The 25,744-nt window shown below is 39.0% G+C and overlaps 1 long non-coding RNA gene across 1 annotated transcript; it reads right to left on the bottom strand.

Moving 5' to 3' along the window:
• On the bottom strand, positions 1 to 25,122 carry LOC148661728 (uncharacterized). Its single transcript, XR_015939824.1, has 3 exons — positions 24,871 to 25,122; positions 2,697 to 2,787; positions 1 to 1,248 (listed from the first exon to the last, which is right to left on the bottom strand). It is a non-coding gene; the product is annotated as an uncharacterized LOC148661728 (long non-coding RNA).
• Positions 25,123 to 25,744: the final 622 nt, after the last annotated feature.

Below are 25,744 nucleotides of genomic sequence, written 5' to 3'. Positions count from 1 at the left end.
ATCATCTGCTGTGTTATAATTGTTTGTGGTTGAACAGCAGTATTAAACAGCTACTAAATTTTCATGACATTCAGTCCATAGTTCAGTTGCTCTCCGAAATACCACACCACATTATAACCAGCACAAAAACATATATAAAAGCAAACATTTAAATAGGACGAAGTAGTTGGGTGGCTGCGTCAACATGCGTAGTCTGCAAAGAAACAAGTAATAGGTTTATTCCATGCTGAAAAGAGAAAAGAGAAAACACAACGTTTTGGCTGTGAAGCCTTCTTCAGGTGTGAGTGTGTGAGGTTTGCTCAGAAGATTTCACAGCCAAAACATTGTTTTCTCTCTTCTCTTTTTTCAGCATGGAATAAACCTATTACTTGTTCATTTAAATAGGAATCCAGTTATCAAAACACAATTGCAACAAACATTAAAAAGTACAGAATTATTTGGAAACACTGGAACTGCTTTGGCAAATCAAAGAAGCTCTTCTGCATAAGACAAACTTTATGGATTTCTTGGTGAAGCATGGGATCTTCAGTTCAGTCATGCAGTCCTCAGGGTTGTATTCTAAACTAATTATTGGCTTAACTGGAGAAGTGAAACATCTATTTGTGTGCTTCTGATTTATAAAGAAACTCTTAAGTGACAGAGAAACTGTAAAGCTCAAAGGAACATGACACCCAGGATGGGAGCTCGGTATTCCTGTATGTAAAGTAAAGGGGTTTTGCTTCTTGCTCAGATTTTGTTTCGTCTGTAGGAATCTGCCATTTTGGCTCAAACCCAGGCCTAAGTTGGCCCAGATCCCGGATGGTTGCAGATGACCAGGTAATTGGAAGCAGGTGTGTAATTTTGAGTCAAGCACAACTGTGTTTTAGAAGTTCTTGCAGGGCAGAGGGACAAAGGTGAGACTGGAACCCCAAGTGTGGATATGATGGTTGGAAAAGCTCCCTCGGTATTAACCATACCCCTGTAAACAATTAGCAGGCTTATAAAAAAGCAGTTGGCATGGTGACGTGGTTAGGATTGCTGCCTTGCAGTGCCGGGGTCCTGGGTTCAGGTCTGGACCTGGGATGCTACAGTATCTGCATGGAGTTTGTATATTCTGCCTATGTTCATGTGGGTTTCCTCCAGGAGCTCCGGTTTCCTCTCCACAGTCCAAAAACATAGTGGTAGGTTAATTGGCTTCTGGGACAATTGTCCCTCAGTGTGGGTACTGTATGGGTACTGATTACTCCCCACTGCACATCAACAGCTCTCCTGTGGAGATAGTTAGAAGCACCAAGTTTCTTGGTGTACACATTACAGACGACCTCACTGGGTCCCTCAATACCACCTCCCTAGTCAAGAAAGCACAGCAGCGTCTCTATTTCCTGTGGCGACTAAGGAGGGCAAACCTTCCCCGGCCCATTCTTACTAATTTCTACAGAAGAACCATTGAGAGCGCCTTGACCAGCTGGAACACTGTTTGGTGTGGGAATTGCAACTCTTCAGACTGCAAGACCCTGTAACGAATTGTGGAAACAGCTGAAAAGGGAGGTTCCCTCTCTTCCATTTCACCTTGTCCCTTCCATTTCCATGTCACCTATCACAAATGCTGCTTACACAGTGCCTCCAGTATAGTAGATGACCCCTCCCACCCCTCCCATAAACTCTTTGCCTTCTGGGAAAAGATATCGCAGTGTACGGGCCAGCTCCACCAGACTCTGTAACAGCTTCTTCCCACAGGCTGTCAGGCTCCTCAACACCCTGGAATCTACCTGTATCCAAACCCCCCAGTGTGTTGTGTACTATGTATTGTCTTGTCTGCACTTTGCACTATGTATATCCTGTCTACGATGTCTATGTCGGTGTCTTATCTGTCCTGTCTGTATTCGCATCGTGGATGAGGAGGAACGATATTTTGTTCCACTGTAAACTTGTATATGGCTGGAATGACAAATAAACGTGAAATTAACTTAAACATATGTATGTGTCTGTGTTTTGCCCTGTGATGGACTGGCACCCTGTCCAGTGTGTACTTTGTCTTACGCCTGTTGCTTGCTATGATAGGCTTCAACTCCCCTGCACCCCTGAATTGGAAGTTCTGTAGCTGTTAGAAAATGGATGGATAAAAGGTTAGCTGAGAGGAAGAACGTTTCCCTGTACCTAGACACAGAGTGGATTGAGTCTGTCACACTTGACAGCTTCTGTGTCAGGTTAAATGGCCCTGAACAACCAGGATCATACTGTATGTGTAAGGAGAAAAGTGTGAGGGCTTTGTGTTTAATAGTGTTCTTATGAGCACTGTTGAATTAGCTGGCTAAGAGCACCTTGGAATTTGAGAAAATCTGGTAAGGAATACTGTACTCAGTGGACAAGTCAGTCTGAGGAGAAATGATTAAACAGCAGAGGAAAATGATAAGATCAGGTACTGGGATCAATGAGAGATCTGATGGACAAGGCTGGTTAACAGGCCTGATCAGTAAGCTGAGTGATGCCACATTGATCATGCTCTAGGTGTGAGACAAATGAGCAAAATGGATCTTGTTTATCTAGATACAGTACAGCGAAGAGAAGAGCATTAGCACTCTGTAGAGAAGGTTTGTCTGGTGCATGGAACTGCTGGATGTGAGATATCAAGAGAAGAGATAATGTGACCAAGTGTAGGAATCATGGAGTGGTTTAAGAGTTTTTCAATTGTAGTTGTTCAGCACCATGCGACTTACAGTACATGGGAAGAGCAGGAGCCAGATTTCAATTCTCCAGTTTGCAGTCCAGTTAGACATGGTTTCAGTGCCCTGATGTTGCTGCTACTTGCTGTGGTGGAAAAAAAACGACATAGTGTTTTTTTTCTAAGGTGTTTAAATGCTGCTGGATATATCCTTGCTCTACAGAATGGTCTCCTACCCTATCAATCGTCTAGAACAGGAGGGTAAAGAAAATACATCCACTGCTCCTTGGTTCAGTGCTGCTGAAGTACACACTTTTTAAGGCTTGGAAAAACCTGGATCTGGGTGTTCATTCACCAAAAGATCAATACATCCATACATCATATGACATGCATGAATGTTGAACATAAACTGCAGACATTCATTTTAATGGAAAATAATACAGGGCACTATATCTACAGTACATATTTCTCTCATCTCGTATGTCAGTATATGCAATATGTATTGTACTGTATATGCAGTAAGCTACTTACCTATGACTTATTTGCCTAGAAGGCAGAATAATTTGTATTCAAAAGCTACCAGCAGTCAAACCGACTGGTAGTTTCACTGTTAATACACCTCAGGCAATAGAGTGACCATCAAGGCAGTATGCCAGACCACTTTATTGGCTTTCTTATCCTTGGCCTTTGTTCTAATAGGCTAAATTAGAAGGTGCTTGTTACCAGTTCTCTCTAGGGTGAAAGTGCTTCATATCCTATGAGACCATTATGATAATTTGGGTGCTGATCAGGGTATGCTCTGGGAATCCTGCTCAGTCTGACTCCTCAATGCAGGTCTTTTCAGAGGAGGACTTTACAAGTCAACCAATTACTCAAGGTGTAATTTATAGTCTAGGCTTTTACTATATATAGTGTTGTGCTTCCTCTGTGCACACCATGTTTGGATTTACATCAGAATTCTTGTGTGGCTTTGAATAGGATGGTTGTCACTGTATCAGTATGTGGGACACGATTAATTTTTTAGCAGGATTTCCTCTTTTCTTATTTTGTGTATTTTTGCACAAGTATCTAAAACACATGACATGTTCCAGAGGGGAGCTGCAAGGGAACAAGTAGAGGTTAATTCCATGCTGACAAGCAGAAAGAAGAAAAAAACATTTCAACTGTGGAGAATGAGGGGGGAAGCCTTGGCTGTTAATGATTTGCCAAGAACTCTTACTCATGTGTTGTGCCGTTGTGCTGCAAAGTTTCCATTGCCATTTGTGAATTATTTCTTTATTTTCTTTGGTGATATGAATTAGTTTAATTAGGAGAGACAGGCAGCGCAACATGGTAGCGAAAAACAAAACGAAATGTAAAACGGTTGTGACAACTGACAGGTGCTCTGATTGGCTCCAGGGTTGAGGGAGGGAAGGAATGGGGCCTGGCTGAGCAGAAGGTCCGTTCGGCAGCATCCACTGCTCTCATGTGAACTGAGTGCGGTTGTTGCTGGAGATTAGGAGATTAGTTTTGGACAAGCATGAAGATTAAAGTCCTTTGATGTCAGAAGTGTAAGAAAGACAGAAAAAGGTACAGAAAAAGAGAGCCTTCTCCTGAATGAGAACCTCAACACTCCAGCACTAGACAAGCTTTTTTCATGTGTGCAGATCAAAACCTATAAAGTCTAAAAATGCTGCTTTCGAAGTGGAGCACCCTTGAGACACTTTGGCTGATAAATCCGAAAGCCCACTTCACATCCTGAGACAGATATATCGCAAAACCTTAAGACATGCCATACAGCTCACTTTAATCCAAATCACTGACACCAAAGCTGTGAGTGCATCAGGGTCAAATAAAGTCACGTGATAAATACAGCACTTGCATTATGTGTTATGGTATATTGTAAGGGCAAATGTTGGCCTGGACAAGGTTTAGACATAGGGATTTTCTTGTTTTATGCTAAGTTGTTTTATCTAGCAATTAGTTTGATAATTGCTTTGTGCAACCCTGAATAAAGACAAGCTTTTCAGCTTGTGTTGGCTTGTCAGAGTGGTTTGCCTCAGCTTTATAATATTTCTTTTGACTGATGCATTTAGTTAAAGTCACTTAAAGTTAATGCAATCATACTGTAAGTAGTAGAACTGTATAAACGCTGGAAACTGTAGAAAAAGTTACTTACAGTATATGAAGAGTGTTCTCATATGCCTGTATTTGTTTGGGTTTTTTTCCAGAGTCTGCCAGCAACATTCAGACCTCAACATTCAGTGTTGTATTGTACGTGTTTAATTAATCTATTGCTTAAACAATTAATGTTTTAATAAATGAAGAACTTAACAGTGTAAGTCATTGAAACTAGAAGGAGGCATTTTATCATAAGTGAAAAAGCCTGCATTAGAATCTGTACAGGGCACTGGTATTGGGAAGACTGATGGCCCAGCTCCTAACATACCATGATCTTGTACAGCACCTGTGCTTATTAAGCATTTGACAATTTATGAATTTATGAATTGTCCAATGCTATACTACAAATCACGATGTTTTTGATAGAAATAAGCAACATGGAAAGTGTTACCAAGGCCATGCATGAATAAGTCCCTATCCTAACTTCAAATTTGGATTTCTGTCTCGCAATATTCTTATCTTGCTGTACCTAGATTCTTTTGTAGATTTTAATTATACTGTAGTTCAAAAACTCCTATCCTTCTCACTTCCTGGTTTCACTACCCTAATTATATTTCAGACAGATCTGGTACGGCTTTCTGCTGCATTGGCATTTTTATAGTCTTTCTTATAGTCACATTGCACCTAAATTAAAATAAATTACATTTTTTGAGATGGCTACATTTTCTTCACAACCTTTTTGCCTCAGTCTGTCACCGGTCTAATTACAGGTTCCTGAGTTATGCAAGCAGATTCACAGTAATGGATTAAAAATATTGAATTATAAATACTTGCAATTTTTGTAGTGCTTTTCATTCCAAAGGATCCCAAAGAGCTTTACACAAGAGAGGCCCACTTCACCCACCACTGAAGTGCAGCAGCCATTATGTGCCATCTGCCCTGGTAGCAAGTCAGGTGAAGAAGAGAGAAATTGCTTCACCAATTGAATTAAGACAGGGATTCAGATCAGGTCATGTAAATCAAGAGTGGCATTAAGCCAGGACATCAAGGTTAACACCTCTGCTCTTATCCCATTGCACTGTTCATCAAAAATGATGATAATAAAGGAGCCAGGTCCTTGGTTTAACTCATCTGAAAGAATGATGCATAATTGACAAAATATTATGCAGTAGCTATCCATGATTTCCTCAGGCTCTTTACATATCTTACCAGAAAGTCGGTTTTATTTCTGTGCTGAAAGGTAAACATTGTGAAAAACTCAATGTTTCTGCTTTTTAGCCGTCCTCTGCTTCTTTTATTATTTAGTGTAGAAGTAATCTCTACTCATGCCTTTGCAGGATGCACACTTGCAGCTGTATGCTCTACATGAATCACAGTTAAACGCAACCAGTGGATGTAAATGCACAGTGTGATCTTAATGCTGGGCCAGTTGACATGGCAGTGCAGGGGAAATGTTGGGTAATTGTGCGGTTGTTCTATTCACAGGACTTGAATACAATCTACAATCTGACCTCAGTGTAAGCTGTTCCCTCTCAGCTGTGTTGTTTAATGTGTACCTGTACATTGCCTGGCTCTGTAGTCCTTCATGTGTCACAACTCACAACTGAAAGCCCACTGAAGCTAAGCGGGTGTGAGCCTGGTCAGTACCTGAATTGGAGACCTTCTGGGAAAAACTAAGGTTGCTGCTGGAAGCGGTGTTAGTGGGGCCAGCAGGGGGGCGCTCACCCACCCTGTGGTCTGTGTGGGTCCTAATGCCTCAGTATAGTGATGGGGACACTATACTGTAAAACAGGCACCGTCCTTCAGATGAGACGTAAAACCGAGGTCCTGACTCTCTGTGGTCTTTAAAAAGCCCAGGGTGTTTCTTGAAAAGAGTAGGGGTGTAACCCCGGCATCCTGGCCAAATTTCCCATTGGCCCTTACCAATCATGGCCTCATAATAATTCCCCTCTATGAATTGGTTTCATTACTCTGCTCTCCTCCCCACTAATAGCTGATGTGTGGTGAGCGTTCTGGCGCACTATGGCTGCCGTCGCATCTTCCAGGTGGATGCTGCAGACTGGTGGTTGTGGAAGGGAGTTCCCATTACCTGTAAAGTGCTTTGAGTGGAGTGTCCAGAAAAGCCCTATATAAGTGTAAGCAATTTATTATTATTAACACCAAGATACAATAATATCTGAAAACAGGTACAGTTTCATGGAAGTTGTATTTCCTTAACCATTTGGATGATCCTGGTGGACCTGGAAACCGCAGTTGTGGTGCAGTGGCAGGAGCGTGTGGATAGGGTGTGTGTGCTGAGGTCATCCTTTAGAGGAAGAAGAACTTGAGAGTGGAAGCCAATTTATTTTGCTCTGCATTTCAGTGAATGGAAATTTCTTTGAAACTGTACCTGTTTTTGAATCATTATTAGGCTTTGTAGTACTGTAACATTTGCCTATTATTGGTTTGGTGAAGCTTTACCCATGGTTCTTTGTCCCATGGTATTTCTACATTGTAATTTATACTCAGGCCACCATTTGCCATACCTCCTAAATAACTACCTTGTGATTTAAAGCTTATTTTTAGGAAGTGCAACACACAATGTTAAACATTATATAATGCTCTGGAACATCCCAGATATAATATACGTTTGTCCAACATATAATACTGTACATGTTTGTCCAAGGATGTGTTGTTTATAGTGTTGGCTAATGACTGCTAGTCGCTATTAAATTTCACAGTAGATCCCCTCATTGATTAACTTTATTGATGAAAAATGTTTATCATTTACATTGATTATGAATTTAACCATCAAGTGTATTCAATTGATTGACAATGCATCTGCTACAAAAACAATTTAGCCTCATCAATTACTGTGCATCATAGGCTTGTGAATTTGTTGCACTTACAGTATAAGTGATGAGTTTCTTTTGACGCTTACCATGTTAAAAATACAAAAACTTATCAACCATTGTATGCAACGATAAAGCATTTTAAAATATTCAAATGTTAAAATGAATGGATATTTTAGACAACATTACCATAATTACCTTTAACAGGTGTTCCCCACACTTCTGTTACAGATCATTTTCACTCCCTGGGCATTTTTACTCCCTGGGCAACTTGCCCCCCTGTCTCTCTAAAACACTTTCACAGTGTTTCTTGTCTTACAGGTTTTTACAATAAGCAAATAAATATTACCATACTTAGTTTCTGTAGTTTCTGATGTTTTCAGACTCAGATCTTCCTTTTATGGCATACACATGAATAGATCACATCTGTGCTATGTTACATTGTTAATTCTGATATTTCTATGCACATATCTGCGTTTGGTCATTCTTTTCATCAGCTGCAGGCAAAATAGGCTTTGTTATTTTATAAGGAACAAGTAATAGGTTTATTCCATGCTGAAAAGAGAAGAAAGAAAATACAACGTTTTGGATGTGAGGCCTTCTTTGTGTATGTATTAGGATGTATGTATCGTACATCCTAAGAAGCCTCCACAGATGAAACGTTGTGTTTTCTTTCTTCTCTTTTCAGCAAGGAATAAACCTATTACTTGTTCCTTTGTAGACTACGCATGCTGACACAGCTACCCACCTGAACTACTTTGTTATTGAATTTCATTACAATTCTTCACTAATTGCAGAGAAATTGTGACATTTTGTTGCTGTCGGTTTTAATTTTGAGACCACCTGTGTTCCTTCCTAATGGAAGAGATTGTATATGGCCAATAAAGCGATCTTATCTCTTATCTTATCTTTATTTGGCTGAAAATATTTTGCAGGTGTACAAGTTACCCAAAAGCCCATTATCTTGTTTGTGACTAACCAGTAAGGTTATCTGTCTTAAGAGCTCTGATCTGAAATGCTACCATCTTCCACATTAAAGAGCTATTTTTGTAATGCAAAATGCAAAAGTGACAATAACAATTGTTTTGTGTTAAATTTTGTGTTGTCTGAGATGAAAAGGTGCATTTTAAAGGCTTGCTAATTGTTATTATCTGACAAGTCACGAGTTAAAGATTTTTGAAAGATGATTCAAAGTTAAGTTAATTATGTAAAAAGACTCTTTGGGTTTTTGTAATGTACTATGCATTACTCTTCTGCCAAACAAAGGTAATAGAGCTGAAGGAAGATACAAACATATTAAAGACAGATCTGTGTAAAATGCTGTGTCTAGGGGAAAATAAAACCATGCCTTAGATCATCTAAACATGATGGACTGTAAGTGTGATCCCTTTGCGATGAAGTAAGCTGTAAGTGTTGTGGCAGGCATACTTTGATGTTTTGAAAGAATGAGACAAACAACATTTATTTTGTAATTAGGACTGATCGCTCAGTTATTTCCCCCAGTTGCCAAAGAGCCAAACCTCTCTTGAATGTAGCATTTACATAGGAAAATACACATAATTTCAATTAATAATGTAAAAGATCACTCAGCCTGACTGCTCACAGCAACATTTGATGAGGGTGGCCTTTAAGCAGCTACTGCAGTTTCAAATTCTGTTGTGCTAAATGCTGCACTGCACAAATAATACAGCATTTCCTAAGGCACACTGGGATATATCTGTACAGTGTTTTCTGCCATACTCAATTTACAGCAGTATTTTTCTCAAATGTTTCTGAATCTTGATCTTGATGACTCCTGTCTTCTTCTGATTTTTGCCCCAGCAGTACTCTTAATTAACTAAATTATCTTAATTGTTTGGGTTATTGAATTTTGAATTAATCTCTTCTTTCACCCATTTTTAGCACTCAGCCTTTGGTTTCAGAAAATTTCTACTTTAACAGTTTGTTTTGTTGGTAAGAGGTGTAGTAAGTGGAACTCAGTTCAGTCTGTCCTCAACTTGTTTAATAAGCCATTGATACCCCAAAACCTGGGAATTAACACTTTCAAAATACATCTTATAAGTGTGGTGATTGGCTTTAATCTTATCCAGCTGTTGAGGATTACTTAATGAGTCACAGAGCTTGTTGTGAGTGCAGAACTAATACTAATTGCTAATCCAATCAATACAGTTTGTAAAAGCTGAAAAGCCTATGTCATTAAGAGTTTATCCAGATCTTACCCTGGCACTCAAAGTTTAACCTACTGAACCGTGCAGCAAAACAGTTTAGCCATGATGTTATTGAACACATTGCAGCCAAGCTCCCTCATCAAGGTACTATTGAACATATTCTAAATCTGTAACAGATATCAGGAAGAACTGATAACTGGAGCCGAGAACCCAACATTCTAGATCACTCTATTACTGAACGCAGTGCAGTCAAATATGCAGCTATGGAAAATGGGGAACACAGCGTGGAAAATTACTGTCACACATGCAGCTGTTTAGAAATGCTATCATCTGCATTCAGCATAGCACTCTCTCTAAGCAGCAGGTTAATGCCACCTGTAATCTATCCTTCTCTTTACCCAATGTAATTGTTTATTATTGCTGTTTTCTACTCTTCCACACTTCTGTCATGTAGTGGCTGAGCTTCCCCCGATCTCTCCCTCCCTCTGTGTGTCCCTGATGCCTCCTGTAGCTGCTGTTGTCCCCAGAGCCTCCGTCTTATGTCCCACACCTGTCCAGGTTAGTGGAGTTGACAGCTGCTGTCATATCTCTTTGACCCTCAGCAGGTGGAGGTCATTCTTTACCGTGTCATATCGGTTGTCGGCGATGCGTAACAAAGAAATAATCTCTCTCTCTTTATAGTGCGACCTGTGGAAGACTGATAACGAGAGGTACAGTCAGCACATGCAGCAGAAGGCCAGCTAATACTTGCCCTTCCCGCTGTAGTGAATTCATTACTGTAACCTGCGAATCTGGTTCCTGTCATCCAGCTCGCTAATGCCACACACTCTGAGGAGTGCAAGTCTTGTCTGCTACACTCATGAAACAATCACTCAAGGAAGCTGGCCAAGCTGGGATCTGATCAGCCCCCATGATATGCCCTGTTGTTACAGCGTGCCACATGATAGTGCGAACTGTCACGTGATCTTTGATGATTTGTAATCCAGGTTCTGATCACAGACTGAGGAACTCAGAGGAGCTCTGATATGCCATACAGGGCAATGCTGGGAAAAAATAGGATATGAGTAGAGGTGGTGTGGAATCCACCAGCAGATGGTGCCTTTTCCAATCAAAGACTAAAAGTCCTCTGGGAACAGAGAACACAGCTAAAGATAAATGCTTGAAAGCAATAATGAATGTTCTCCAAGCGGTGTTTTATTAGGCTTAAATATGCAGAATTTATTGGGGGGGGGATGTTCGGGGGCTTAATAATTTGTGAAATATTAAGAAACAGGCAGACTCTTTGACCTCTAGCGGGTAGAATTGGAAAAACTGGAACTGGAAAACTCCCTCTTGGTGGCATCTGCACATGCCGGCGAGTGGCACCTTTAGCGTGTGCAGGGTGGCAGGAGTTCAGGTTAAATAATGTTAAGACAAAACAGAAACACTTTAAAATAATAGCTGCAAAATCCTAATGAATGTCGACAAATAGGAATGACACCTGCTTATCTCAGACATTTCATTTTTTACTAGGATGTCTTTAGAAAATAGATGTTGACACAAACTGAATATTAATTAATTTTGAAATGTTATAAAGAGAACCTTGTGATTTTTTTCTGCTAACCACCATCTTTCAGAACTTCCTTGTCAAAAAAGCCCTTAGTATTGGTTTTCATTCTCACGATGTCAAGACTGCAGATTCGAATGTGGCAGATTTCTGTACAATACTGTTCTTTTCTTTGTTCCCATTTGAGAATTAAATGGTGTGAATGACACAGAAATAAATGGCTGTGTGAATGTTTCCCAAAGTGTATAAATGACCCATTTCAGAGCAAATCGAGCATCATATTGCTCCTGGGGGATAATCAGCTCCAAGTCCATCATATCATTGAGACAGATTTAAAATACTTTAAAGACTCTGGAAATTACAGGCCTCCTTTTGCAAGCGAGACTGGGATGTGTCTAACACAATGAATGAGATGTCTCAAGCTCTGTGTGCCTGTCTAACCCATAACAAGGTTACTGAAAAGAAAATCAGATACTGTAGAAAAGAAAATAAGACTGGTACTGTACCCTCACTGTGCCCTCCAGATTTAAATGTACTTTACTCTTTATTTAGAAGTTAAATCTCAGGAAGCTGCAAACACTGTAAACAAAGCTGTGGGCACCCTTTTTGTGTACTTTAACTGAGCAATAAGTCTTTACCTTGACCCTATAAGCATTGATTCAGCACAATACCTTATTTCAGGAAAAAAATAAAACCCAGTCCCCACCTTAGTACCTTATGGAAACTATGAGTGGATTAATTACAAAATGCTTCATTTATTTTAAAATGTATAAAGTACGCATTGTAAAACATGTCACTGGTAGTTGTAGACTTATTATACAATTAGTTATTGTTTAGTCTGTACTGACTAGAATTTTTTTATAAGTCACTGAAGTGTTTACTCTTGATCGTAGTGCTGTTTTGACTCTGATTTGAATTTTAGTCAATACATTAGTTTTAATTTACTGTTGTTCTTAGGCAGGTTAATTCATCATAGGCAAATGTTTTCCCATGTGGACATTAATAACAACACATACTGTATGACACAACACCAAACCCAAGGCACACAAACACAGCAATGTGTCACAGCTAACATGATTGTTCCTTTCCTTTCTGTTGGGAGGTTGTCATTTTAATACAAGGCAGGGCAGGGCAGAAGATTCACAAATCTTTCCACAATCACTGTACTAATGTAACAAAACAGAAATATGGCAGAGGAACAAAGTCACAAACCCTAAATATTAATGAAAGATGTATTGCTTCTTTTTAATCCCCGAATTAATAAAGTTAACAATTTAAGGAATGTTTCTGAGCAAACTAACTCTCTACTTTCTTTATCCTCTCCTTTTTTTAATCTGTATAGTAATCGTGACATTTCAGATTCTTATTACTAATGTCCAGATACAATATCAAAGTAGTACAGGCTTCAATATAATCTTATTTTAGTAAACTTGTTTATTGCACCACTTTGGCTTCATATCAGGAAAAAATATATATTTACCTGGCTAGCCTCAGGCATGTATTCTGTATTAGCAGAAACTTATTTTGGCCTATTTTTTGGGATTTATTAAACATTTATGGGACAAAATTCATGCTGATAAAAACATGAATTAAATTCTTTATTAAATTCCCAAGTTCTGTCTGAAGTTTTTACCTTCTCTCATCTTTTTTTTATGGAGGACATGGCTCTTTCTCTTTTACTGCCTCTCAAGCTTTGATGACTGTAAGGTGGAATGACAGATGAGCTCATCTCCTCAAGGTCTCCTCAGTGTCAGAAAACGTACTCTGGAGGCAACACTTTGTTTACTTCTTTCTTCTAAAATTTTGAGTTTAGGATTGCTATTTTCTTTTTATTTTTGCCTTTTGAGATCACATTGTTGGCTCTATGAAGACCCCAAACACTGGTTCTCCAAGGAACGTCTGTCACACCTTCCACTTCTTTTTATCCTGAGAATGATGCCACTTACACTGCTGACATGGCAGGTTTGCAGACACTAGCTACAGGGAGTGAGGGGTGAGGAAAACTTTAAAGGCTTCAAACTCACACAACCTCACAAGCAACTCTCTAGCTGTGAGCCAGCCAGATATAAATTGGATTTGAAACAAGCCACCTCTGACTTTAGGGCACCAGCCTGTGCATTGGGTAAAGTGGAGGCCTTTACTAAGCTAGTTACATTGGAGCCTGACATCTGTTTATTTTGAACACTAGATGGTACAGTGGTTTAAAGTTCCCATTGACAGAAACACAAAGAGGCCATTGTGCTTTCCAGTAATTCGAGTGTCAGTGTGTTGCTCTCCGCCAAGTGTGACATGGATTTCTCAATTAAACTGTTACCTTGAATCCTGTTTGGTTAGTGGAGACTCTGTCATATTAAGGGGAAGGTTTTTCAAACCCTACCATTGGCCTCCTGCTAAGCTGTAACGTTTATGATTTTGCTAATCTAATTATGCAGACCATGTTGATTTAACAATTTTACAAAAATAAATAACTGTTTCTCTTGAAATTTTAATAGAAATGTTGTCCTCTCAAAAGATAACCTTAAAATCAGAGCATCAATGAATGCTTCCAAACCTACTGAAATGTATGTTTCTCCAACTACTCTTCCAAGCATCCTACTAAGCAGTAGTGCTGATGAATACTTTGGATTTTGTTGAATCTTTGTTGCCTATATACAGTAACATCTTTACAAAGGTCATACATCATGACACATCAACCTGTGTAATTTCTCATAACCCCTTTCTAAATGTTAAAACAAGTAGTTTTGACTTTTGGAAAACAAGAAACAAAAAGCATTTGTACTTAACAAGAAGTTAAGTATTCATAACTGAATAAGACTTAATTGACACTGAAACCTAATCCCTTAAAGTTTTACAGGCTCCAGGCTGTTGAAAATAAGATTACACCTTTTATTTTTTTAATAGTTTCAAGTAAATCTAAAATGTTAGACATGTTTTAATTCTACAATCTTAAATGTAATTTACTCTTTGAAATGGGCCAATCTGTGGTGGAGTTGAAGTGTAATTTCTATGAACTACGTGGCTTCTTCAGGAACAAGGATGTCTGAGGGATGAATTTGCTATATCAAGTTTCAGATTATCACAATTGTTTTTCTTGTAATTATCTCTTTTATACAGTAGAAGGCCATTGATGCAAAAGTAATACTAATAAAAATCTTTGCTACTTTTCCTGTTTATATACAAATGCTCCTTTACACTGTATCTTGTAAGATAAATGAAGTGTAAGAGTCTGTCTTTGAGAGAAATGGTGCTAGTGATGTCCAGTTGGCCCAGTAGCATTGATCACAGCTTTTCTGAACAGTTGTAGTGGCACTATGTCTGTCAGGAGACTTCGTTTCTGTGTCATATAGGAGTGATTCACACTGGCTTTCAGCACCTTGAGCATGCTGTCATTTCAGAGTGACAAAATATAAGCAAGTGGCTACAGAAAGCAGCCATAATCAGAAGATGGAGCTGGTTTAAAATCTGAGCTAGCTGGTGATTGAATGCTCGTCCTCTGTGAATAGCCGACATTTGGCATGAATAGCTGTTTACTGCAAAGGGAAAATCATGGGCTCATGCAGACATCCATTCATCTGAATTAGAGGCACTTATTAAAAAGGCAGCAATTTATTTTTTTTCTGTTTTAGCTGGAAGAAAAAAAAAAGAGAAATGTGCTTTGGAAAGAACTGTATTTACAAAATGAATGGAGCTATTGTTGTGCAATATTATATCCAGACTTGATTAACGAGTCTTTGTGTGGTACTGTAAGTATAAAATACATTTAATATCCCACTCCCATTCTTCAGGGAAATTCTACAATATAGACACAGCTTGCAAAATAAATAACAGGCTTATTACCAGAAGCACCACGTTTATTACAATATACATATTTAAAAGATATATGGACTAATAGACTACAAGGCTAGATTGTATACGGGTTTAACCAAAGCCAGGAGAGAAAAGGTGCTTCTTAAGATTAGATACAGTGTTGCTTATAGGCTGCTGCTCATTTGCTATGTATGTATAATTTGTTTACTCAGAAACAATGTCCATCTCACTTTAGCATAACCATGTTGTACAGAATATCAAGCTATCTTGAACCGATCTTTAAATCTTTTAAGCAGGTGATGTTTTATCTACTCAGTCCTTTGTGATTGCCAGCCTTGCTTTGCTGTGATAGTCCAACATGATAGTGATGGCTAGTTGGGATCAATACATGTTATATTTAGAACAATATGACAGCATTTGCCCCAGTGTATAAAGACTTTACATAACATTTGCCCAAATAGAATGTTTTTAGCTATTAATAGCAACAGCTGCTGCTAATAATTTGTATTATAATATACTGTAAAATTAACAGTGTCTAAACATACACTGTTTGCATGTTAAAATACATCCTACTCTTATGAAAGTTATGAAGGTCATTCACTATAGAGAAATGTATGTCTACTTCATATTCCAGCACAGGTATTAAGACAGCCATATAAACAACAGACAGGCCTGAAACTGATTGGGTCTTTGCAACATTCTAGTTTCATTGCCATGATAAAATCTCTGTAAAGATCCATGCTGAAAATGACAAAAGACAATGAGTCAAAAACAGCAAACAGCAGCTTGTCAAACACAATCAGTGGACTATGTTAGTTCTTAGCTTTTAGGAGGTTCCTAAAAAACCTAGAGGAACCATTGAGAGTTACTCATTATATCATATTTTGAATCCAAAATATAAGTATATCAAACCATTTTCAAAGCAGGTCTGAAAATGAAGATATAGAAAATGAATCTGATGTTTCTCAAACACACTGTTCCCACAGTGATTAAAGTAAAAACCGTTAAGCTAAGTGAGCTCAACAACTACTTGGATTTATGCACATTAATTATCTTCAGCCTTGATGTTATTTTTGTTTTTGTTGAAAAAAAACCCAATAAACAAAAAATACAACAAAATGGGCTGGAGAGCTTTTGGCATATCTGTCATGGTTTAAAAAGGAAGACTGCCTTTGTGTCTACAAATAAAAGCGTTTGACTGCATTGCACTGCTGCAAGGGCAGCGAAATAAAAAGCAACAGGAAAAAGATGAGATTCTTCTGAAAAATCCATTGAACTGAATTTTTGCTTGCACATAGCTCAGCTGGACTGCCTGGATAAATAGGCTTGTCCTTCAACACTAGACTGTTTGAAGTAGCTACCAAATTCATATTCATATTTATATTGATGGGAGATGAACATAGTTTCTGAAAATCTGTCAATGATCTATTGCCTGACTGCCCTTGTTCAGCAGTAGGCAGGAGCGTTTCAGAGTGACGTTCTGCTTTTTCTTCAGTTTTCCCCAGTTTATTCTAATTATTTATTCTAATTATTCCCCCAGCAACATTCTACCTGTGTTGTAGAGGATTCAACATGCCATGAAAGTTCCAGCCACCACCTGGGAGTTGTATTGAAGCAAGACACTCTATCATCCTAGCGTTAATTCCGCATCAGCAGTGTCAGCACACCCGTCTCCATTTGGTGGTTTGAACCAAATCTTTGAGCTGACGTTGCCATTAAATGTGACCGTCTCATCCTCTCATTACATCTCATCCGAAAGACGGCGCTATACTGGGGCATTAGGACCCACATGGACCGCAGGGTGAGCGCCCCCTGCTGGCCTCACTAACACCTCTTCGAGCGGCAAGTTTTTCCCAGGAGGTCTCCCACCCAGGTACTGACCAGGCTCACACCTGCTTAGCTTCAGTGGGTTGCCAATTGTAAGTTGCAGGGTGACATGGCTGCTGGAAGGCTAAGGCACTGAAACCTCATTTTTAATGAAAGTTCACTCTATCATACAGTATTTCTAGAGGATATGTGTGCCAAACAGTAAGCACTTCTTGTGTTGATTGCATATTGTTGAACACTAAGGGCTTAACTGGAAACCTCCTTTAAATATATGTCATTATTATAACTAATGTATTGCAAAGCAGACAAACTTATCCACAGAGACTTATAATGGTTTACAAGTGCAATGAGAATTAAATGCAGAACCTCTGGTACAAATGTATTATGAAACACTCTAATGTGTAATCAAATTATCAGTCAATTTTTTATAACTAAAAGGCCTTTTTTTCAATAATGTCAGTTAAGTGTACAGTCATATTTTTTTGTTTACAATAAAACAAAAGGTCTGGGAGAGGTCACACCGATATAGATTTAATTCGTAGCTGTAGAATAAACAAAATACTGCATACACACCATTTTCTGACTATATAATTTTAATCTGCCTGTTATTTTATCACTTATCTACTTTTATACAATTAGAAATGTTTGGTTCTTGAAAGCGATTGAATATGGCAGACATGTCAAAATTAGACACATAACAGGGAGCAGGAAATTTTGCACACAGGCTACATTTGTGGTTCTATATGATGTATCCTGAGTCATTTGCAAGCTTAGAGGCATTTTGAAGCATTGTAATCTGGAAACATTGTGAGCACTACATCTAAAACTGAGCCTGGCTTCTGAGATTATCTCATGGATGTTGGAAGGGACAAACCGTGGAGAGGCAGGAGAGCGGAAAAAGACCCATATGCGATTACCCCAGGCTCAGCAGTTCAGGAGTCGAATAGAAACCAATGCCCTCAAGCAGCGGACGTGGGGCAACCTGGACGCTAGGCGGGGTCTCAGGACATCCGAACATCAATGCTGAGTGAAGGAGAATAAGTGACCCGGAAATATATAGCCCCAGAGAAAGAGACACCGGAAGGACAGCAAAGCACAGGAAACTAGGGACAGGACAGAGTAGGAGCGCCCTCCGGCTGCAGAGGGTAAGACACATTAGCCTTAAAGTGATGAATAGTGTTAGAGGTGGTGGGTCGACTCAAGCAGTCACCTGCATCCTCCTACTGTGACACAGAAGCATGAGAAGATCACATGCTACCAATACCTTCAGAAGCTGGGGTATAACCCCTTTTCTGTTGTAATCATAGCCGGACCAGGGACGCCATAAATGTAACGTTGCCAAAGCCAAAATGTACATGTAGTGGCTCTCTGAAGGCACCAGTTCTGTAGGGTTTGGGCATTTACTGAGACAATTATTAATTGTAGCAGTAAATCACAAAGTTGATTCTTTTGATGACTTTAGAATCCAACCATGCGACATAACTCAAACAACGCGCACACACAGGTACTAATACACGAGGATTCATTTATTAATACATAGAATATACATATAAACCTAACATATCTTATCGAGAGGGTTATCAGAATACAAAAGATATATATTCAATCAGTTACAAAGAGTTACATATATCAAGAGGACATACGTTCAGTATATCATTCATTAAGACCGTTTCGTAAATGAACTTGGTTATAACTTCTACATTAGATACTCGAAACAAGTACATAACTCTTAGGAATTAAATTGATAGCAACTGGTTGGGATAACAATTGAATTCTCGAGCTGTAATGCATTGAAGTTGAATACTCATCCAATCTTTGGGGATTCAGATCTCCTGCAGGCACAAAGAAACAGTTGCAGGCTGTTGCTGTCCAATCCGTGCTCTCTGGCTCGGTGCCAGGCTGTGCTGTGCGGCTTGCGACGGTGCGCTGCTGATGCTCACTGACCGGCTAGTTAGTGTTGGCTTTAACAAGCAAAGTTTGTGCACAGGAGAAAAGATGACTGTGGGTCCCAGCAAGTCAGGAAGAGGACCGGTTCGTTCCTGATGAAGAGCTAGTTCTGAATAGTGATTCAGCTGTCCACAGTTCCGACCTGTTCACGAGGCCTGCTGCTGGTGCTAACCTCGGGTGGATCCTCTGGTTACTCTCTGGCAACCTCCGCTCTAGACTCTTAGAACAAAGGAAAGTTCTGGCACTCGGACACACTGGCCGTTCCGTGGTTGTCCGGGCTGAGTCTCAGGATGGTCAGGAGGCGCGCTGTGAGAATGTCCTGCCCTTGGGAGTCTTCTGCTCCTGGGCCGTCCTGCCCTGGAATTCTCCTTTGAATTCCCTTTAGAAAAGTCCACAGAATTCTCCACTGAATCTCACTGAATCTTACTGAATCTCCCAGGCTCTCTGTGTTGCCTGTTTTTACCTGGAGGAACTTCCGCTCGTTGATTGGCTGAAAGTTCCATGGGCATCAGAGTCCCACGTGGGTTACTCGGCCCTACCAGTCCCTGATTGGTTGATCAAGGTGAGATATGAGTCACTTACTCCTGACACTTAGGAATGCAGTCCAGATGTCCATCTGGCACTCCCTAGACAGATAGGCGCCAATGGATGACCATTGATCATGATAGCCAGGCCTAGCTAAGTGCATCCCCCTTTGGGAGCTGTCCTTATCAAAGGAACCCTAAATCAGCCTGCATGAATAGTTTCTCTGTGGCTGCACCACAGAGATGAACAGAGAAATGAGGCCTAACTTGGGAAAGCTCAGAAACACTTAATTCTGCCTTATTAATAAGCCTCGCCGCTACACTGTACAGGACTTAAAATCGTGCACAAAGTTTCACCAAGTTTCCACAACAATTCAGGAGCGATCAAGACTTGAGATCATCATCCTTTAAATCTAAAACATGAAGATCATTCCTGTAAATCCCCTATGTTATTCTATCGCTGCTGCCACTAGAGCTCATCAAACAGAAGAACCTCGAAATGTGCACACATTGCTTTTACAGCTCCCAGAAACCATTATTTGACTTCATGAGGAATGACAAACACCCAAGATGAAAGTGTCATGGAGCGAAATTGTGTCTTCACCTGCTTGGCTGAGGGCTGGCCTCCTGGTCATAGGACAAGGAGACCAGGACCCCCAGAAGAACCAAGCGGGACCCCAAACCACCAATGCAGAATTATGAAGCATGGAGGAGGTGAGAAGATTTCGTGGTGTGAACTGTGGGTTATCGCAGAGGTTGAATAGCAGCTGGGGGAGTGTTTCTTTAGGGCTACTGTATGTAAAGAAGGAAGGCTTCTGAAGACCTAGGTGAGTTTGCTTAATAAAATAAATATGCATGAGCAGCAAGGAAGCAGCCTTGAGTTGGAAGAAATGCCCACAATAGCTCTGGATTTGCGAGAACATGTAAAGGGGAAAGGAAGTCACTAGTATTATTAAATTGAACTAAAAATAGCGGTGTTATCTGAATGGATAAGGCCCCAAATTTCCAATGGTACCCCCAAAAGAAGCAATGGACTCATTTGCTGTATTTGTACTGTGAATAGAATGAGGGACGTGTCACGCCCCACACTCTCCCTCACAAACGCCGTTACATTCCCAAACCCATTGTTTCACAATCTCATTCCTAATTGAACTCATCACATTACATTCCCACATGCACCAAATTCCACAAATTCTCACTCCCGGACCAATTATCCCACCATGTCCCTTTCCCTTCAGTATTTAAAGTTCTCTCACGCACCAGCCCATACTCACTATTGAGATGCCTCCTGTAGTATTCTCTTGTGTGCTTTTTAACCTTTTTGACTGATCTCCTGGTTCCTAACATTTACTCCTGCCTTTTTTGACCAAGCTCTTTGGATTTCGTTTTATGGATTGTTTTTCTCGGATTTCCCTGGTTACCGGACTCATTGCTTCTCCTATCGACCATGTCCCTGGATTACTTGTTTTGGATTGTCCCTGTGCTACTCCACATTCTGCAGGATCTGCATTCTGCATTACGCATAAGGATCCTCCTATTCTACCTATTGGTTCTCTGACAGGATGGAGGTAAAACGACAACATCTTGGCCTTCTATAACCATTGAATTTGATGAGTCTCCTGGGCAAATGGAGTGAGAGTGTAATGCAAGAGAGAGATAGGGATCTCATAGGTATTTATAGCATTTGGGAGAGGAATGGATTGTCAGGAGCGATTGCAAATTACTGACAGCTGAGTCTGAGTTTGGTTGTTGTCATCCCTCCCGAACATTTGTTATAAACTCAATTTTTTAAAATTCTCCTCCTTCATGTTGTGTGACAGGGTGTGGTTTGGATTTGATTAGGCTGGAAAGCAGCCTGTTGGGGAGGTCTGACTTAGTTTTCCATGTATGTTTTATTTGCTTTTTCTCTTTATACTTTTATTTTTTTTTTTAATTTGAAAATTTGAGGTGCTCATTTTTACTAAAAGAACAGTATCACATATTGGATGATTATTATAGTGTCTGAGCATTATGTTGTAGCATTGCTTTAATTTGGCTGAACAGGGCGAAGCCTCCAGTTCTATTGAAAAGGCAAAAATTATGTCTTGACTTATTTTCCTTCTTGGCCTTCCCATATATAGTATATCCTTAGGATGGTATATGTGCTTATTAACTGTTTTGGGTATATACTGTATAAACAGTCTTGTCTTGTTTGATCTCTGTTAACTAGTTTCTATAATTTGTAAGAAAGCAAATTAATCAGACTTTTAAGTTCTCTTCTGACATAGTTCAAGGCTAAAATAATTTTTTTTTATTATTAAACCTCTTAAGCATTGTGTCTCTTTGCCTTCTCTAATTTTTAGAAATCTAAACAATTTCTTTTAATTGTCATAAAATCGATTACAGATTTTTAATAAAGGATAAAACTGAGATACCACCCAATAAGTTATTCAGGTTGTGATGTATAGGTAAGTTGAGAATTAGAGACCAGGCTTGAGTCTGCGCTGTATCATTAGCTGACTGTATCTGGAATGTTCCAAGTGTCACACAGTTGACTGAATGTAGAGAAACAGAGTGCTGTTCAGTAACCAGTACATGTGAGGCGGAGAAGCAGATTGTAGGACATGTCCATACTCTAAAGAGGGGAATTGTGGGAAGGTAATGAGATATGTTCATGAATTGTGAAAAAGAAAAGACGTATATGTAGATGACTAAAGGTGAAGAGGAAGGCATGGAACTTTAATGTGTGCAAACATACAGATAGCTGGATTCTGGAGTCTTATGGAAAAATACAGTAGTACTTTAATATTAACCAATGAAGGATGCAATACTCTTTCAAAACCAGACAAAACCAGGTTAGGTTTTTGAAACCCAGGCAATGTTTGCTTTCTGACTTATAAGGTCACACATGCAAAACAAATAATGATACAATTCTTGCTTGTGGACTTATTAAAGCTTCCTTTTATCTTTTTCTTATTGATCTGTACAGGCTGTTAGTGGAATAGTGTACTTGAACATATGTAGCTTTGGCACAACAGATCACAATTTGATAAACATTTGCTATCAACATAGTGTTAAAAAAGAGAATCACGGCAGCCCTCAACAGCTAAATCTCACCCCAGACAGCTGAGACGTGTAACAGCTATTAGAATCTGGGGCAGACCTATTTTCTGAGTCTTAATATAACTGGATAATGGCAGACCTTTCTGTAGAAGAAATAGAAGTCTATGATTGAATAAGACGTGTTACATAGCTGACATTACTAATCAGAATCCCACATATTCATCTGAACACAAATGACTCAGTTTCTGTAATAATCAACATGTACAGCTGGGAAGTTTGATGCAAATTATTGGTGGCAGATCTCAAGAAAAAAAAAAGATCTTTAGACTTCCTAGAAAATGTTCTTTAGAAAGTAAGAAAAGGTGCTATAGTAGTTGTCAGAGGAAAAGGAAGGCTGGGACAATTGAATTTGAGTGGAATGTAAGAAAAGCATCCCGTTTAATTTCATTTTGTAGCAAAAGGTTTCCTGGCCTGTAGTTCAGTGATGGCTGCACTGTTTCTTCAAATAACTTACAGTGTTTCAATAGTTCATGAGCAACAACCCAGTTAGTACTTATTTGTTAGTTTAATGAATCATAAGGATATATTAAAAAAAGAATAGAACAGAAGTTGCAAAATATGGGATGTTAATTACTTATATAATTAATATATATGCATTAATAAGGATGTCTTATACTGTATAGTATACTAAATTTTAAAACAAATATTTAAATTGACACATTCAGTGCAGGGTTTTTGCACTTTCATCATGAGTTTATGTAATCACCATAGTTTTGTACTAAAGTAAATTCACCATAGAAACATTTATCATAGTATTTATAGTACAGTGACAACATTCTGGAGCCATTAGGAACCACAGCAAATCAGTTTTTCACATGACCAAAGAAGTGAAGCTCAGTGAAGCTTAAATTTTTCTCTCCCATCCAGCTTCTTTATATTTCACATTAAAAGAATGAAGTCCAATTCATACCATTTTTAAGATGTTCAATGTGGATTTTATTGTTCTTGTGAGATCATTATCAGTGCACTTCGGGGATGTGGAGTATTATACTGAGTCACACCACTATATTAAGTATACTGTATATTTTCAAGTCTTCAGTATGGTGCTGGGTTTATACAGTAGACCAGAAAGACATAGCGCTATCATACACCAATGAAACAGTGCGTGGGGGGGGTTAGGGAAACAGCTCAGAAAGTGATTCAAATAGGTTTGAACTTTTCACTGCAAAATAAGTTGTCAAAAGAATTACATATAGTATAAAAAGAAAAGTTACAAGCATGATAATTAAACAGCAGAAACACCATGTGGGAAATCAGTACATACTTTATTTTTGGAACCCTGCATACTCTTTAATGCTATCTTGATTTGAAGTTACACTTCAGTGACCAAGACCTGCCCACTTTTGCCACCACTTTGGAACAACTCTTAAAACTCCTATTCTTACAGCTGCACAAAAGACGGCTCCTCACTGGAGAATCTACAGTGTAAACCTTTACCAGCATGACTTTGGCATGAGCAGTTTGAAATATCTAGGGGTCTGTGGTTCTGTCAGAAATGTTTCTCAGTACCTTTGGCCCCAATCAATGAACGTTACACACTGTTGGACTGAGTAATTCATCCACGAAACAAGAAAATGTCCTTGATCACCGTTTCTTCTTTTCGTGGTCAGAAGACTGCAGGCAATCAGTCTTAGAAATGCATAACTCTTGTAACTGGGCTGTAGTCCACCATTGACAGACAATATAATCTGTACTACACAGCTGTCAGTCCCAATGTTTATTTATGGAATATGAGATGGCACTTTGATACAATTTGGCACTTACAAGCCATAGGTTCATTTTAATATTAATTAAAAGTGCTATTAAAAATAGAATATCAAGCATGTGGTATCCATTATCTTGGTTTATATTATAGAATATAGTGAACATTGCTTGTTTTCTGTTTTCTTTCCTCATAGGGTCTAGACTTTGGATACAATCTTCACACTTGCAGTGTGTTTCTGATACAGATTTTTCTGTCAATTCTTAGCGATTGTGGAAAAACATGCACTGTAGTTCTCAGTATTGTCTGACCACACTCCGTTTGTTGTTCTAATTATTTTTATTCCTTCTTTTGAAGGAATCACTGCGTGAAGAGGCACATTTATTCATTAACTAAGATGGGGAAAAGGGTAACTTGCAGAAAAGATTAAAAGTTGGTGGTTCTCAATTGGAAAGAAGACCGTAACATCAGACTTCATCATTAGTGTTTGTGACAAGATCTCAGTTAGCACCTTACTGCGAATGCCCAACACCTGTTTTTTTATTTTAAATTTAACTTTCAGCTTGAGGCAATATCTTGTTTTCTGGAGACTATGCACTCCTCTGAGAAGAAAGACTCATTGACCACACCCTTCCCAAAAGCCAAGGATAAGAAAGGCAGGAAAATGCTTCTTACCTCAGTATCCTCATTCACAGCAAAGCTCTCTGTAACTATTCACTGGGGCAGACATTAGGAGGGCTGTGTGATGCACAGCTTCACTTGCTGAGACTTTTATTGTGGTTGCCTCAGGCACTCTCTTTAAACTATCTTTATTCATGGTAAAGGTGTCTGGGGGACATCCAGTTTCTCTTTCAGCTGTTGAAGGAGATCATTGCAACTTCTCCGTCTTCTCGTGGCAAAAAGTGGAAAGATTCTTTCCTGTTTAAATCCCATCTGTATGAAATTGGAGGATAAAAGCAGTCAGTCTAATTAATTTCTTATTTGCTTGCCAGAGGCTGACAATAGAAACAATCCTATTGATGTTTACCAAAATTACTTTTTTGTTGGACACTTCCAGGTCCATTCAATAGGAGACATCACATTTATGATGATTTTGGCTCTCATAGGAACAGGCCTTATGCATTTTTTTACAGTTTTCAGCTTGTCAGCTCTGTGGAAAAAATGTTTTTGTTCAAGATTCCATGATTGCATTTGTGTTTAGTGTCTGTTTTTTGAAGTATATTTGTTAAATTAATAAACACTTCATTTTATGCTATATTGTAGTACTGTTTGACAATTTTAAAGTCTATTATATCTGTCTTTTCTATCTGACTATACAGTATTTTATCTGAGGGACACATACTACTTAATATGTAGCTAGCAACAGAATAATTATACACTATAAAGTTCTTTCTTGTGTATGTTCAATTATACAAAGATTATAATTGAATGTACTGATTGGTAGGCATGAATACTAATAGGATGGCACAGTGATTAGTATTTGTGTCTTGCAGGACTGGACCATGAGTTCAATTCCAGAACTGTGGTGTTATTTGTGTGTATGTTTTCC

This window comes from Lepisosteus platostomus, chromosome 6 (assembly GCF_059453375.1).
Source record: "Lepisosteus platostomus isolate fLepPlt1 chromosome 6, fLepPlt1.hap1, whole genome shotgun sequence".
NCBI classification, from domain to species: domain Eukaryota; kingdom Metazoa; phylum Chordata; class Actinopteri; order Semionotiformes; family Lepisosteidae; genus Lepisosteus; species Lepisosteus platostomus.
This window is presented reverse-complemented; position numbering and strand designations above follow the sequence as displayed.